Raw genomic sequence first — 13,832 nt, forward strand, 5'->3', positions numbered from 1 at the left:
GGGTACAGAAAATCTTCATCTTCCCCACTCACAGTCAGTCATAACTGAAAGTGCAGACCCTCTTAGGAATTAGCCGTTTCAGGCCTTTACCAAGACAGCAGCTCTCTGTCCCTGTCCTTTCTCTGTGATCCTAGCACTAGCATACTCAGGATTTGGCTTTACCTGGGAGCCAGAGATCTACCCGGTGAGGGCGAGGCTTTTGAGTGTTTGGGAGCGTTCGGGACGTGAGAGGACGCTGGACAGGAAACTATGCCAATTTGAAGTATCCAACCTTCCTGCTGCAGCGAGAGGCTCTTTCCGTGGAAATCTGCCACTTGGAGTCCTCTCAACTTGCCCTCTGATAAAACATTTTTCTGAGCCGCAGTTACATCCAATGGTTACAAGGTGGCGCTGCATTCAGGTGAGAGCACAAGTATGCACAAAATCTTGGGGACTTTTGCCAGATTTATCGGTGGATCTTGCCTATTATTTTCAGAGGCTAGATATCGCCTAGAAATGCTTTTTAAAATAGGGTTGCTGGGGTTATAATGTCTGGTCGGGGCTCAGCCCTTTCATTGCCTGCCCCCAGCAAAATATTTATTATCAGCACATGTGAGTGGTGAGTGCTTTATGGAAAATAGCATATATTGGGACAATGAATGTAGCAGATGAGGCGATCGAGATGTCTACCTACGTGTTTGTTTATTTTTTTATATAACGGCTGATTATTCCGTTTCTGATATTTCAGTTTTGTGACATGTTGCATTAAAATATATCCTGCTTGGAGAATATATAAATATTTGCACTGCGTTGGCCGGGAATCGAACCCGGGTCAACTGCTTGGAAGGCAGCTATGCTCACCACTATACCACCAACGCCCTCTGATGTGTGTCCTCTAGGTTCCAGATGTTACAACGCCGAGTGCAGTGGCAATCTTGCACCGGTTCCAATGGTGCATTTGGTGTGGATACCAACATGAAAAGCAGTAGAAATTGTCTTGCAGAGGGTAAAGAACTGGGGATTGAAACCAAGGACAAAGCTGTGCAGAAGAGAAGAAATGGAAAGCAGCAGTACAAATAGTGGAAATGAGCATATGGGCAGCATCGGAAGCAAAGCAGCGAAGAGAAAGGGAGTAAATTCCATGAAATGCATAGGAGATTGATAAAAGCAGAACAAAAAGGGAAGAATGAAATTCAAAGCATGCCCCGAAAAACGTGTGAAGGTCCCACCTGTCATTTATGCTTCTAATTGGGTATCTTTACTTTCAAAGTGTAGGGTTGATCCTTTGACGATCACTCTCTTGATTTACAGCAGAGACAGATAGTTGAGAAGTCTTTTCTCACATAGCTAGCACAAGCCTGCGCTTTTCCTTGCTGGCAGGGTGGAAATGACAGATTAGTCCTAGGAAGAAAAATCAAGCAATATTAGCAGAGGATGGTTTCGATCCATCGACCTCTGGGTTATGGGCCCAGCACGCTTCCGCTGCGCCACTCTGCTCCCTTGTGAAAGTGTTCTCTTTATGCAGAGGAGGAGCTTTCAGCGGAGTGGCAAGGGATTGGTGGGGCTCTCTCCTCATTTGCCTAAGCACATCGCAAGGTATGCTGGGTACAGAAAATCTTCATCTTCCCCACTCACAGTCAGTCATAACTGAAAGTGCAGACCCTCTTAGGAATTAGCCGTTTCAGGCCTTTACCAAGACAGCAGCTCTCTGTCCCTGTCCTTTCTCTGTGATCCTAGCACTAGCATACTCAGGATTTGGCTTTACCTGGGAGCCAGAGATCTACCCGGTGAGGGCTTGCCCGGTGTGAGGCTTTTGAGTGTTTGGGAGCGTTCGGGACGTGAGAGGACGCTGGACAGGAAACTATGCCAATTTGAAGTATCCAACCTTCCTGCTGCAGCGAGAGGCTCTTTCCGTGGAAATCTGCCACTTGGAGTCCTCTCAACTTGCCCTCTGATAAAACATTTTTCTGAGCCGCAGTTACATCCGATGGTTACAAGGTGGCGCTGCATTCAGGTGAGCGCACAAGTATGCACAAAATCTTGGGGACTTTTGCCAGATTTATCGGTGGATCTTGCCTATTATTTTCAGAGGCTAGATATCGCCTAGAAATGCTTTTTAAAATAGGGTTGCTGGGGTTATAATGTCTGGTCGGGGCTCAGCCCTTTCATTGCCTGCCCCCAGCAAAATATTTATTATCAGCACATGTGAGTGGTGAGTGCTTTATGGAAAATAGCATATATTGGGACAATGAATGTAGCAGATGAGGCGATCGAGATGTCTACCTACGTGTTTGTTTATTTTTTTATATAACGGCTGATTATTCTGTTTCTGATATTTCAGTTTTGTGACATGTTGCATTAAAATATATCCTGCTTGGAGAATATATAAATATTTGCACTGCGTTGGCCGGGAATCGAACCCGGGTCAACTGCTTGGAAGGCAGCTATGCTCACCACTATACCACCAACGCCCTCTGATGTGTGTTCTCTAGGTTCCAGATGTTACAACGCCGAGTGCAGTGGCAATCTTGCACCGGTTCCAATGGTGCATTTGGTGTGGATACCAACATGAAAAGCAGTAGAAATTGTCTTTCAGAGGGTAAAGAACTGGGGATTGAAACCAAGGACAAAGCTGTGCAGAAGAGAAGAAATGGAAAGCAGCAGTACAAATAGTGGAAATGAGCATATGGGCAGCATCGGAAGCAAAGCAGCGAAGAGAAAGGGAGTGAATTCCATGAAATGCATAGGAGATTGATAAAAGCAGAACAAAAAGGGAAGAATGAAATTCAAAGCATGCCCCGAAAAACGTGTGAAGGTCCCACCTGTCATTTATGCTTCTAATTGGGTATCTTTACTTTCAAAGTGTAGGGTTGATCCTTTGACGATCACTCTCTTGATTTACAGCAGAGACAGATAGTTGAGAAGTCTTTTCTCACATAGCTAGCACAAGCCTGCGCTTTTCCTTGCTGGCAGGGTGGAAATGACAGACTGGTCCTAGGAAGAAAAATCAAGCAATATTAGCAGAGGATGGTTTCGATCCATCGACCTCTGGGTTATGGGCCCAGCACGCTTCCGCTGCGCCACTCTGCTCCCTTGTGAAAGTGCTCTCTTTATGCAGAGGAGGAGCTTTCAGCGGAGTGGCAAGGGATTGGTGGGGCTCTCTCCTCATTTGCCTAAGCAAATCGCAAGGTATGCTGGGTACAGAAAATCTTCATCTTCCCCACTCACAGTCAGTCATAACTGAAAGTGCAGACCCTCTTAGGAATTAGCCGTTTCAGGCCTTTACCAAGACAGCAGCTCTCTGTCCCTGTCCTTTCTCTGTGATCCTAGCACTAGCATACTCAGGATTTGGCTTTACCTGGGAGCCAGAGATCTACCCGGTGAGGGCGAGGCTTTTGAGTGTTTGGGAGCGTTCGGGACGTGACAGGACGCTGGACAGGAAACTATGCCAATTTGAAGTATCCAACCTTCCTGCTGCAGCGAGAGGCTCTTTCCGTTGAAATCTGCCACTTGGAGTCCTCTCAACTTGCCCTCTGATAAAACATTTTTCTGAGCCGCAGTTACATCCGATGGTTACAAGGTGGCGCTGCATTCAGGTGAGAGCACAAGTATGCACAAAATCTTGGGGACTTTTGCCAGATTTATCGGTGGATCTTGCCTATTATTTTCAGAGGCTAGATATCGCCTAGAAATGCTTTTTAAAATAGGGTTGCTGGGGTTATAATGTCTGGTCGGGGCTCAGCCCTTTCATTGCCTGCCCCCAGCAAAATATTTATTATCAGCACATGTGAGTGGTGAGTGCTTTATGGAAAATAGCATATATTGGGACAATGAATGTAGCAGATGAGGCGATCGAGATGTCTACCTACGTGTTTGTTTATTTTTTTATATAACGGCTGATTATTCTGATATTTCAGTTTTGTGACATGTTGCATTAAAATATATCCTGCTTGGAGAATATATAAATATTTGCACTGCGTTGGCCGGGAATCGAACCCGGGTCAACTGCTTGGAAGGCAGCTATGCTCACCACTATACCACCAACGCCTTCTGATGTGTGTCCTCTAGCTTCCAGATGTTACAACGCCGAGTGCAGTGGCAATCTTGCACCGGTTCCAATGGTGCATTTGGTGTGGATACCAACATGAAAAGCAGTAGAAATTGTCTTGCAGAGGGTAAAGAACTGGGGATTGAAACCAAGGACAAAGCTGTGCAGAAGAGAAGAAATGGAAAGCAGCAGTACAAATAGTGGAAATGAGCATATGGGCAGCATCGGAAGCAAAGCAGCGAAGAGAAAGGGAGTAAATTCCATAAAATGCATAGGAGATTGATAAAAGCAGAACATAAAGGGAAGAATGAAATTCAAAGCATGCCCCGAAAAACGTGTGAAGGTCCCACCTGTCATTTATGCTTCTAATTGGGTATCTTTACTTTCAAAGTATAGGGTTGATCCTTTGACGATCACTCTCTTGATTTACAGCAGAGACAGATAGTTGAGAAGTCTTTTCTCACATAGCTAGCACAAGCCTGCGCTTTTCCTTGCTGGCAGGGTGGAAATGACAGATTAGTCCTAGGAAGAAAAATCAAGCAATATTAGCAGAGGATGGTTTCGATCCATCGACCTCTGGGTTATGGGCCCAGCACGCTTCCGCTGCGCCACTCTGCTCCCTTGTGAAAGTGCTCTCTTTATGCAGAGGAGGAGCTTTCAGCGGAGTGGCAAGGGATTGGTGGGGCTCTCTCCTCATTTGCCTAAGCACATCGCAAGGTATGCTGGGTACAGAAAATCTTCATCTTCCCCACTCACAGTCAGTCATAACTGAAAGTGCGGATCCTCTTAGGAATTAGCCGTTTCAGGCCTTTACCAAGACAGCAGCTCTCTGTCCCTGTCCTTTCTCTGTGATCCTAGCACTAGCATACTCAGGATTTGGCTTTACCTGGGAGCCAGAGATCTACCCGGTGAGGGCTTGCCCGGTGTGAGGCTTTTGAGTGTTTGGGAGCGTTCGGGACGTCAGAGGACGCTGGACAGGAAACTATGCCAATTTGAAGTATCCAACCTTCCTGCTGCAGCGAGAGGCTCTTTCCGTGGAAATCTGCCACTTGGAGTCCTCTCAACTTGCCCTCTGATAAAACATTTTTCTGAGCCGCAGTTACATCCGATGGTTACAAGGTGGCGCTGCATTCAGGTGAGAGCACAAGTATGCACAAAATCTTGGGGACTTTTGCCAGATTTATCGGTGGATCTTGCCTATTATTTTCAGAGGCTAGATATCGCCTAGAAATGCTTTTTAAAATAGGGTTGCTGGGGTTATAATGTCTGGTCGGGGCTCAGCCCTTTCATTGCCTGCCCCCAGCAAAATATTTATTATCAGCACATGTGAGTGGTGAGTGCTTTATGAAAAATAGCATATATTGGGACAATGAATGTAGCAGATGAGGCGATCGAGATGTCTACCTACGTGTTTGTTTATTTTTTTATATAACGGCTGATTATTCTGTTTCTGATATTTCAGTTTTGTGACATGTTGCATTAAAATATATCCTGCTTGGAGAATATATAAATATTTGCACTGCGTTGGCCAGGAATCGAACCCGGGTCAACTGCTTGGAAGGCAGCTATGCTCACCACTATACCACCAACGCCCTCTGATGTGTGTCCTCTAGGTTCCAGATGTTACAACGCCGAGTGCAGTGGCAATCTTGCACCGGTTCCAATGGTGCATTTGGTGTGGATACCAACATGAAAAGCAGTAGAAATTGTCTTGCAGAGGGTAAAGAACTGGGGATTGAAACCAAGGACAAAGCTGTGCAGAAGAGAAGAAATGGAAAGCAGCAGTACAAATAGTGGAAATGAGCATATGGGCAGCATCGGAAGCAAAGCAGCGAAGAGAAAGGGAGTAAATTCCATGAAATGCATAGGAGATTGATAAAAGCAGAACAAAAAGGGAAGAATGAAATTCAAAGCATGCCCCGAAAAACGTGTGAAGGTCCCACCTGTCATTTATGCTTCTAATTGGGTATCTTTACTTTCAAAGTTTAGGGTTGATCCTTTGACGATCACTCTCTTGATTTACAGCAGAGACAGATAGTTGAGAAGTCTTTTCTCACATAGCTAGCACAAGCCTGCACTTTTCCTTGCTGGCAGGGTGGAAATGACAGATTAGTCCTAGGAAGAAAAAACAAGCAATATTAGCAGAGGATAGTTTCGATCCATCGACCTCTGGGTTATGGGCCCAGCACGCTTCCGCTGCGCCACTCTGCTCCCTTGTGAAAGTGCTCTCTTTATGCAGAGGAGGAGCTTTCAGCGGAGTGGCAAGGGATTGGTGGGGCTCTCTCCTCATTTGCCTAAGCACATCGCAAGGTATGCTGGGTACAGAAAATCTTCATCTTCCCCACTCACAGTCAGTCATAACTGAAAGTGCAGACCCTCTTAGGAATTAGCCGTTTCAGGCCTTTACCAAGACAGCAGCTCTCTGTCCCTGTCCTTTCTCTGTGATCCTAGCACTAGCATACTCAGGATTTGGCTTTACCTGGGAGCCAGAGATCTACCCGGTGAGGGCGAGGCTTTTGAGTGTTTGGGAGCGTTCGGGACGTGAGAGGACGCTGGACAGGAAACTATGCCAATTTGAAGTACCCAACCTTCCTGCTGCAGCGAGAGGCTCTTTCCGTGGAAATCTGCCACTTGGAGTCCTCTCAACTTGCCCTCTGATAAAACATTTTTCTGAGCCGCAGTTACATCCGATGGTTACAAGGTGGCGCTGCATTCAGGTGAGAGCACAAGTATGCACAAAATCTTGGGGACTTTTGCCAGATTTATCGGTGGATCTTGCCTATTATTTTCAGAGGCTAGATATCGCCTAGAAATGCTTTTTAAAATAGGGTTGCTGGGGTTATAATGTCTGGTCGGGGCTCAGCCCTTTCATTGCCTGCCCCCAGCAAAATATTTATTATCAGCACATGTGAGTGGTGAGTGCTTTATGGAAAATAGCATATATTGGGACAATGAATGTAGCAGATGAGGCGATCGAGATGTCTACCTACGTGTTTGTTTATTTTTTTATATAACGGCTGATTATTCTGTTTCTGATATTTCAGTTTTGTGACAAGTTGCATTAAAATATATCCTGCTTGGAGAATATATAAATATTTGCACTGCGTTGGCCGGGAATCGAACCCGGGTCAACTGCTTGGAAGGCAGCTATGCTCACCACTATACCACCAACGCCCTCTGATGTGTGTCCTCTAGGTTCCAGATGTTACAACGCCGAGTGCAGTGGCAATCTTGCACCGGTTCCAATGGTGCATTTGGTGTGGATACCAACATGAAAAGCAGTAGAAATTGTCTTTCAGAGGGTAAAGAACTGGGGATTGAAACCAAGGACAAAGCTGTGCAGAAGAGAAGAAATGGAAAGCAGCAGTACAAATAGTGGAAATGAGCATATGGGCAGCATCGGAAGCAAAGCAGCGAAGAGAAAGGGAGTAAATTCCATGAAATGCATAGGAGATTGATAAAAGCAGAACAAAAAGGGAAGAATGAAATTCAAAGCATGCCCCGAAAAACGTGTGAAGGTCCCACCTGTCATTTATGCTTCTAATTGGGTATCTTTACTTTCAAAGTGTAGGGTTGATCCTTTGACGATCACTCTCTTGATTTACAGCAGAGACAGATAGTTGAGAAGTCTTTTCTCACATAGCTAGCACAAGCCTGCGCTTTTCCTTGCTGGCAGGGTGGAAATGACAGATTAGTCCTAGGAAGAAAAATCAAGCAATATTAGCAGAGGATGGTTTCGAACCATCGACCTCTGCGTTATGGGCCCAGCACGCTTCCGCTGCGCCACTCTGCTCCCTTGTGAAAGTGCTCTCTTTATGCAGAGGAGGAGCTTTCAGCGGAGTGGCAAGGGATTGGTGGGGCTCTCTCCTCATTTGCCTAAGCAAATCGCAAGGTATGCTGGGTACAGAAAATCTTCATCTTCCCCACTCACAGTCAGTCATAACTGAAAGTGCAGACCCTCTTAGGAATTAGCCGTTTCAGGCCTTTACCAAGAGAGCAGCTCTCTGTCCCTGTCCTTTCTCTGTGATCCTAGCACTAGCATACTCAGGATTTGGCTTTACCTGGGAGCCAGAGATCTACCCGGTGAGGGCGAGGCTTTTGAGTGTTTGGGAGCGTTCGGGACGTGAGAGGACGCTGGACAGGAAACTATGCCAATTTGAAGTATCCAACCTTCCTGCTGCAGCGAGAGGCTCTTTCCGTTGAAATCTGCCACTTGGAGTCCTCTCAACTTGCCCTCTGATAAAACATTTTTCTGAGCCGCAGTTACATCCGATGGTTACAAGGTGGCGCTGCATTCAGGTGAGAGCACAAGTATGCACAAAATCTTGGGGACTTTTGCCAGATTTATCGGTGGATCTTGCCTATTATTTTCAGAGGCTAGATATCGCCTAGAAATGCTTTTTAAAATAGGGTTGCTGGGGTTATAATGTCTGGTCGGGGCTCAGCCCTTTCATTGCCTGCCCCCAGCAAAATATTTATTATCAGCACATGTGAGTGGTGAGTGCTTTATGGAAAATAGCATATATTGGGACAATGAATGTAGCAGATGAGGCGATCGAGATGTCTACCTACGTGTTTGTTTATTTTTTTATATAACGGCTGATTATTCTGATATTTCAGTTTTGTGACATGTTGCATTAAAATATATCCTGCTTGGAGAATATATAAATATTTGCACTGCGTTGGCCGGGAATCGAACCCGGGTCAACTGCTTGGAAGGCAGCTATGCTCACCACTATACCACCAACGCCTTCTGATGTGTGTCCTCTAGCTTCCAGATGTTACAACGCCGAGTGCAGTGGCAATCTTGCACCGGTTCCAATGGTGCATTTGGTGTGGATACCAACATGAAAAGCAGTAGAAATTGTCTTGCAGAGGGTAAAGAACTGGGGATTGAAACCAAGGACAAAGCTGTGCAGAAGAGAAGAAATGGAAAGCAGCAGTACAAATAGTGGAAATGAGCATATGGGCAGCATCGGAAGCAAAGCAGCGAAGAGAAAGGGAGTAAATTCCATGAAATGCATAGGAGATTGATAAAAGCAGAACAAAAAGGGAAGAATGAAATTCAAAGCATGCCCCGAAAAACGTGTGAAGGTCCCACCTGTCATTTATGCTTCTAATTGGGTATCTTTACTTTCAAAGTATAGGGTTGATCCTTTGACGATCACTCTCTTGATTTACAGCAGAGACAGATAGTTGAGAAGTCTTTTCTCACATAGCTAGCACAAGCCTGCGCTTTTCCTTGCTGGCAGGGTGGAAATGACAGATTAGTCCTAGGAAGAAAAATCAAGCAATATTAGCAGAGGATGGTTTCGATCCATCGACCTCTGGGTTATGGGCCCAGCACGCTTCCGCTGCGCCACTCTGCTCCCTTGTGAAAGTGCTCTCTTTATGCAGAGGAGGAGCTTTCAGCGGAGTGGCAAGGGATTGGTGGGGCTCTCTCCTCATTTGCCTAAGCACATCGCAAGGTATGCTGGGTACAGAAAATCTTCATCTTCCCCACTCACAGTCAGTCATAACTGAAAGTGCGGATCCTCTTAGGAATTAGCCGTTTCAGGCCTTTACCAAGACAGCAGCTCTCTGTCCCTGTCCTTTCTCTGTGATCCTAGCACTAGCATACTCAGGATTTGGCTTTACCTGGGAGCCAGAGATCTACCCGGTGAGGGCGAGGCTTTTGAGTGTTTGGGAGCGTTCGGGACGTCAGAGGACGCTGGACAGGAAACTATGCCAATTTGAAGTATCCAACCTTCCTGCTGCAGCGAGAGGCTCTTTCCGTGGAAATCTGCCACTTGGAGTCCTCTCAACTTGCCCTCTGATAAAACATTTTTCTGAGCCGCAGTTACATCCGATGGTTACAAGGTGGCGCTGCATTCAGGTGAGAGCACAAGTATGCACAAAATCTTGGGGACTTTTGCCAGATTTATCGGTGGATCTTGCCTATTATTTTCAGAGGCTAGATATCGCCTAGAAATGCTTTTTAAAATAGGGTTGCTGGGGTTATAATGTCTGGTCGGGGCTCAGCCCTTTCATTGCCTGCCCCCAGCAAAATATTTATTATCAGCACATGTGAGTGGTGAGTGCTTTATGGAAAATAGCATATATTGGGACAATGAATGTAGCAGATGAGGCGATCGAGATGTCTACCTACGTGTTTGTTTATTTTTTTATATAACGGCTGATTATTCTGATATTTCAGTTTTGTGACATGTTGCATTAAAATATATCCTGCTTGGAGAATATATAAATATTTGCACTGCGTTGGCCGGGAATCGAACCCGGGTCAACTGCTTGGAAGGCAGCTATGCTCACCACTATACCACCAACGCCTTCTGATGTGTGTCCTCTAGCTTCCAGATGTTACAACGCCGAGTGCAGTGGCAATCTTGCACCGGTTCCAATGGTGCATTTGGTGTGGATACCAACATGAAAAGCAGTAGAAATTGTCTTGCAGAGGGTAAAGAACTGGGGATTGAAACCAAGGACAAAGCTGTGCAGAAGAGAAGAAATGGAAAGCAGCAGTACAAATAGTGGAAATGAGCATATGGGCAGCATCGGAAGCAAAGCAGCGAAGAGAAAGGGAGTAAATTCCATAAAATGCATAGGAGATTGATAAAAGCAGAACATAAAGGGAAGAATGAAATTCAAAGCATGCCCCGAAAAACGTGTGAAGGTCCCACCTGTCATTTATGCTTCTAATTGGGTATCTTTACTTTCAAAGTATAGGGTTGATCCTTTGACGATCACTCTCTTGATTTACAGCAGAGACAGATAGTTGAGAAGTCTTTTCTCACATAGCTAGCACAAGCCTGCGCTTTTCCTTGCTGGCAGGGTGGAAATGACAGATTAGTCCTAGGAAGAAAAATCAAGCAATATTAGCAGAGGATGGTTTCGATCCATCGACCTCTGGGTTATGGGCCCAGCACGCTTCCGCTGCGCCACTCTGCTCCCTTGTGAAAGTGCTCTCTTTATGCAGAGGAGGAGCTTTCAGCGGAGTGGCAAGGGATTGGTGGGGCTCTCTCCTCATTTGCCTAAGCACATCGCATGGTATGCTGGGTACAGAAAATCTTCATCTTCCCCACTCACAGTCAGTCATAACTGAAAGTGCGGATCCTCTTAGGAATTAGCCGTTTCAGGCCTTTACCAAGACAGCAGCTCTCTGTCCCTGTCCTTTCTCTGTGATCCTAGCACTAGCATACTCAGGATTTGGCTTTACCTGGGAGCCAGAGATCTACCCGGTGAGGGCTTGCCCGGTGTGAGGCTTTTGAGTGTTTGGGAGCGTTCGGGACGTCAGAGGACGCTGGACAGGAAACTATGCCAATTTGAAGTATCCAACCTTCCTGCTGCAGCGAGAGGCTCTTTCCGTGGAAATCTGCCACTTGGAGTCCTCTCAACTTGCCCTCTGATAAAACATTTTTCTGAGCCGCAGTTACATCCGATGGTTACAAGGTGGCGCTGCATTCAGGTGAGAGCACAAGTATGCACAAAATCTTGGGGACTTTTGCCAGATTTATCGGTGGATCTTGCCTATTATTTTCAGAGGCTAGATATCGCCTAGAAATGCTTTTTAAAATAGGGTTGCTGGGGTTATAATGTCTGGTCGGGGCTCAGCCCTTTCATTGCCTGCCCCCAGCAAAATATTTATTATCAGCACATGTGAGTGGTGAGTGCTTTATGAAAAATAGCATATATTGGGACAATGAATGTAGCAGATGAGGCGATCGAGATGTCTACCTACGTGTTTGTTTATTTTTTTATATAACGGCTGATTATTCTGTTTCTGATATTTCAGTTTTGTGACATGTTGCATTAAAATATATCCTGCTTGGAGAATATATAAATATTTGCACTGCGTTGGCCAGGAATCGAACCCGGGTCAACTGCTTGGAAGGCAGCTATGCTCACCACTATACCACCAACGCCCTCTGATGTGTGTCCTCTAGGTTCCAGATGTTACAACGCCGAGTGCAGTGGCAATCTTGCACCGGTTCCAATGGTGCATTTGGTGTGGATACCAACATGAAAAGCAGTAGAAATTGTCTTGCAGAGGGTAAAGAACTGGGGATTGAAACCAAGGACAAAGCTGTGCAGAAGAGAAGAAATGGAAAGCAGCAGTACAAATAGTGGAAATGAGCATATGGGCAGCATCGGAAGCAAAGCAGCGAAGAGAAAGGGAGTAAATTCCATGAAATGCATAGGAGATTGATAAAAGCAGAACAAAAAGGGAAGAATGAAATTCAAAGCATGCCCCGAAAAACGTGTGAAGGTCCCACCTGTCATTTATGCTTCTAATTGGGTATCTTTACTTTCAAAGTTTAGGGTTGATCCTTTGACGATCACTCTCTTGATTTACAGCAGAGACAGATAGTTGAGAAGTCTTTTCTCACATAGCTAGCACAAGCCTGCACTTTTCCTTGCTGGCAGGGTGGAAATGACAGATTAGTCCTAGGAAGAAAAAACAAGCAATATTAGCAGAGGATAGTTTCGATCCATCGACCTCTGGGTTATGGGCCCAGCACGCTTCCGCTGCGCCACTCTGCTCCCTTGTGAAAGTGCTCTCTTTATGCAGAGGAGGAGCTTTCAGCGGAGTGGCAAGGGATTGGTGGGGCTCTCTCCTCATTTGCCTAAGCACATCGCAAGGTATGCTGGGTACAGAAAATCTTCATCTTCCCCACTCACAGTCAGTCATAACTGAAAGTGCAGACCCTCTTAGGAATTAGCCGTTTCAGGCCTTTACCAAGACAGCAGCTCTCTGTCCCTGTCCTTTCTCTGTGATCCTAGCACTAGCATACTCAGGATTTGGCTTTACCTGGGAGCCAGAGATCTACCCGGTGAGGGCGAGGCTTTTGAGTGTTTGGGAGCGTTCGGGACGTGAGAGGACGCTGGACAGGAAACTATGCCAATTTGAAGTACCCAACCTTCCTGCTGCAGCGAGAGGCTCTTTCCGTGGAAATCTGCCACTTGGAGTCCTCTCAACTTGCCCTCTGATAAAACATTTTTCTGAGCCGCAGTTACATCCGATGGTTACAAGGTGGCGCTGCATTCAGGTGAGAGCACAAGTATGCACAAAATCTTGGGGACTTTTGCCAGATTTATCGGTGGATCTTGCCTATTATTTTCAGAGGCTAGATATCGCCTAGAAATGCTTTTTAAAATAGGGTTGCTGGGGTTATAATGTCTGGTCGGGGCTCAGCCCTTTCATTGCCTGCCCCCAGCAAAATATTTATTATCAGCACATGTGAGTGGTGAGTGCTTTATGGAAAATAGCATATATTGGGACAATGAATGTAGCAGATGAGGCGATCGAGATGTCTACCTACGTGTTTGTTTATTTTTTTATATAACGGCTGATTATTCTGTTTCTGATATTTCAGTTTTGTGACAAGTTGCATTAAAATATATCCTGCTTGGAGAATATATAAATATTTGCACTGCGTTGGCCGGGAATCGAACCCGGGTCAACTGCTTGGAAGGCAGCTATGCTCACCACTATACCACCAACGCCCTCTGATGTGTGTCCTCTAGGTTCCAGATGTTACAACGCCGAGTGCAGTGGCAATCTTGCACCGGTTCCAATGGTGCATTTGGTGTGGATACCAACATGAAAAGCAGTAGAAATTGTCTTTCAGAGGGTAAAGAACTGGGGATTGAAACCAAGGACAAAGCTGTGCAGAAGAGAAGAAATGGAAAGCAGCAGTACAAATAGTGGAAATGAGCATGTGGGCAGCATCGGAAGCAAAGCAGCGAAGAGAAAGGGAGTAAATTCCATGAAATGCATAGGAGATTGATAAAAGCAGAACAAAAAGGG

General features: G+C 45.8%; 7 non-coding genes across 7 annotated transcripts; all 7 read right to left on the reverse strand.

Moving 5' to 3' along the window:
* Positions 1 to 785: 785 nt before the first annotated feature.
* Positions 786 to 857, reverse strand: TRNAG-UCC (transfer RNA glycine (anticodon UCC)). The gene has a single exon. It is a non-coding gene; the product is annotated as a tRNA-Gly (tRNA).
* A 1,521-nt stretch (positions 858 to 2,378) lies between these two features.
* Positions 2,379 to 2,450, reverse strand: TRNAG-UCC (transfer RNA glycine (anticodon UCC)). Its single transcript has one exon. It is a non-coding gene; the product is annotated as a tRNA-Gly (tRNA).
* A 1,504-nt stretch (positions 2,451 to 3,954) lies between these two features.
* On the reverse strand, positions 3,955 to 4,026 carry TRNAG-UCC (transfer RNA glycine (anticodon UCC)). Its single transcript has one exon. It is a non-coding gene; the product is annotated as a tRNA-Gly (tRNA).
* A 3,103-nt stretch (positions 4,027 to 7,129) lies between these two features.
* TRNAG-UCC (transfer RNA glycine (anticodon UCC)) lies at positions 7,130 to 7,201 on the reverse strand. The gene has a single exon. It is a non-coding gene; the product is annotated as a tRNA-Gly (tRNA).
* Positions 7,202 to 8,705: 1,504 nt separating this feature from the next.
* On the reverse strand, positions 8,706 to 8,777 carry TRNAG-UCC (transfer RNA glycine (anticodon UCC)). The gene has a single exon. It is a non-coding gene; the product is annotated as a tRNA-Gly (tRNA).
* A 1,504-nt stretch (positions 8,778 to 10,281) lies between these two features.
* On the reverse strand, positions 10,282 to 10,353 carry TRNAG-UCC (transfer RNA glycine (anticodon UCC)). Its single transcript has one exon. It is a non-coding gene; the product is annotated as a tRNA-Gly (tRNA).
* Positions 10,354 to 13,456: 3,103 nt separating this feature from the next.
* On the reverse strand, positions 13,457 to 13,528 carry TRNAG-UCC (transfer RNA glycine (anticodon UCC)). The gene has a single exon. It is a non-coding gene; the product is annotated as a tRNA-Gly (tRNA).
* Between the last annotated feature and the right edge of the window lie 304 nt (positions 13,529 to 13,832).

The sequence above is a fragment of the Triturus cristatus genome, chromosome 11, assembly GCF_964204655.1.
Source record: "Triturus cristatus chromosome 11, aTriCri1.1, whole genome shotgun sequence".
NCBI classification, from domain to species: Eukaryota; Metazoa; Chordata; class Amphibia; order Caudata; family Salamandridae; genus Triturus; species Triturus cristatus.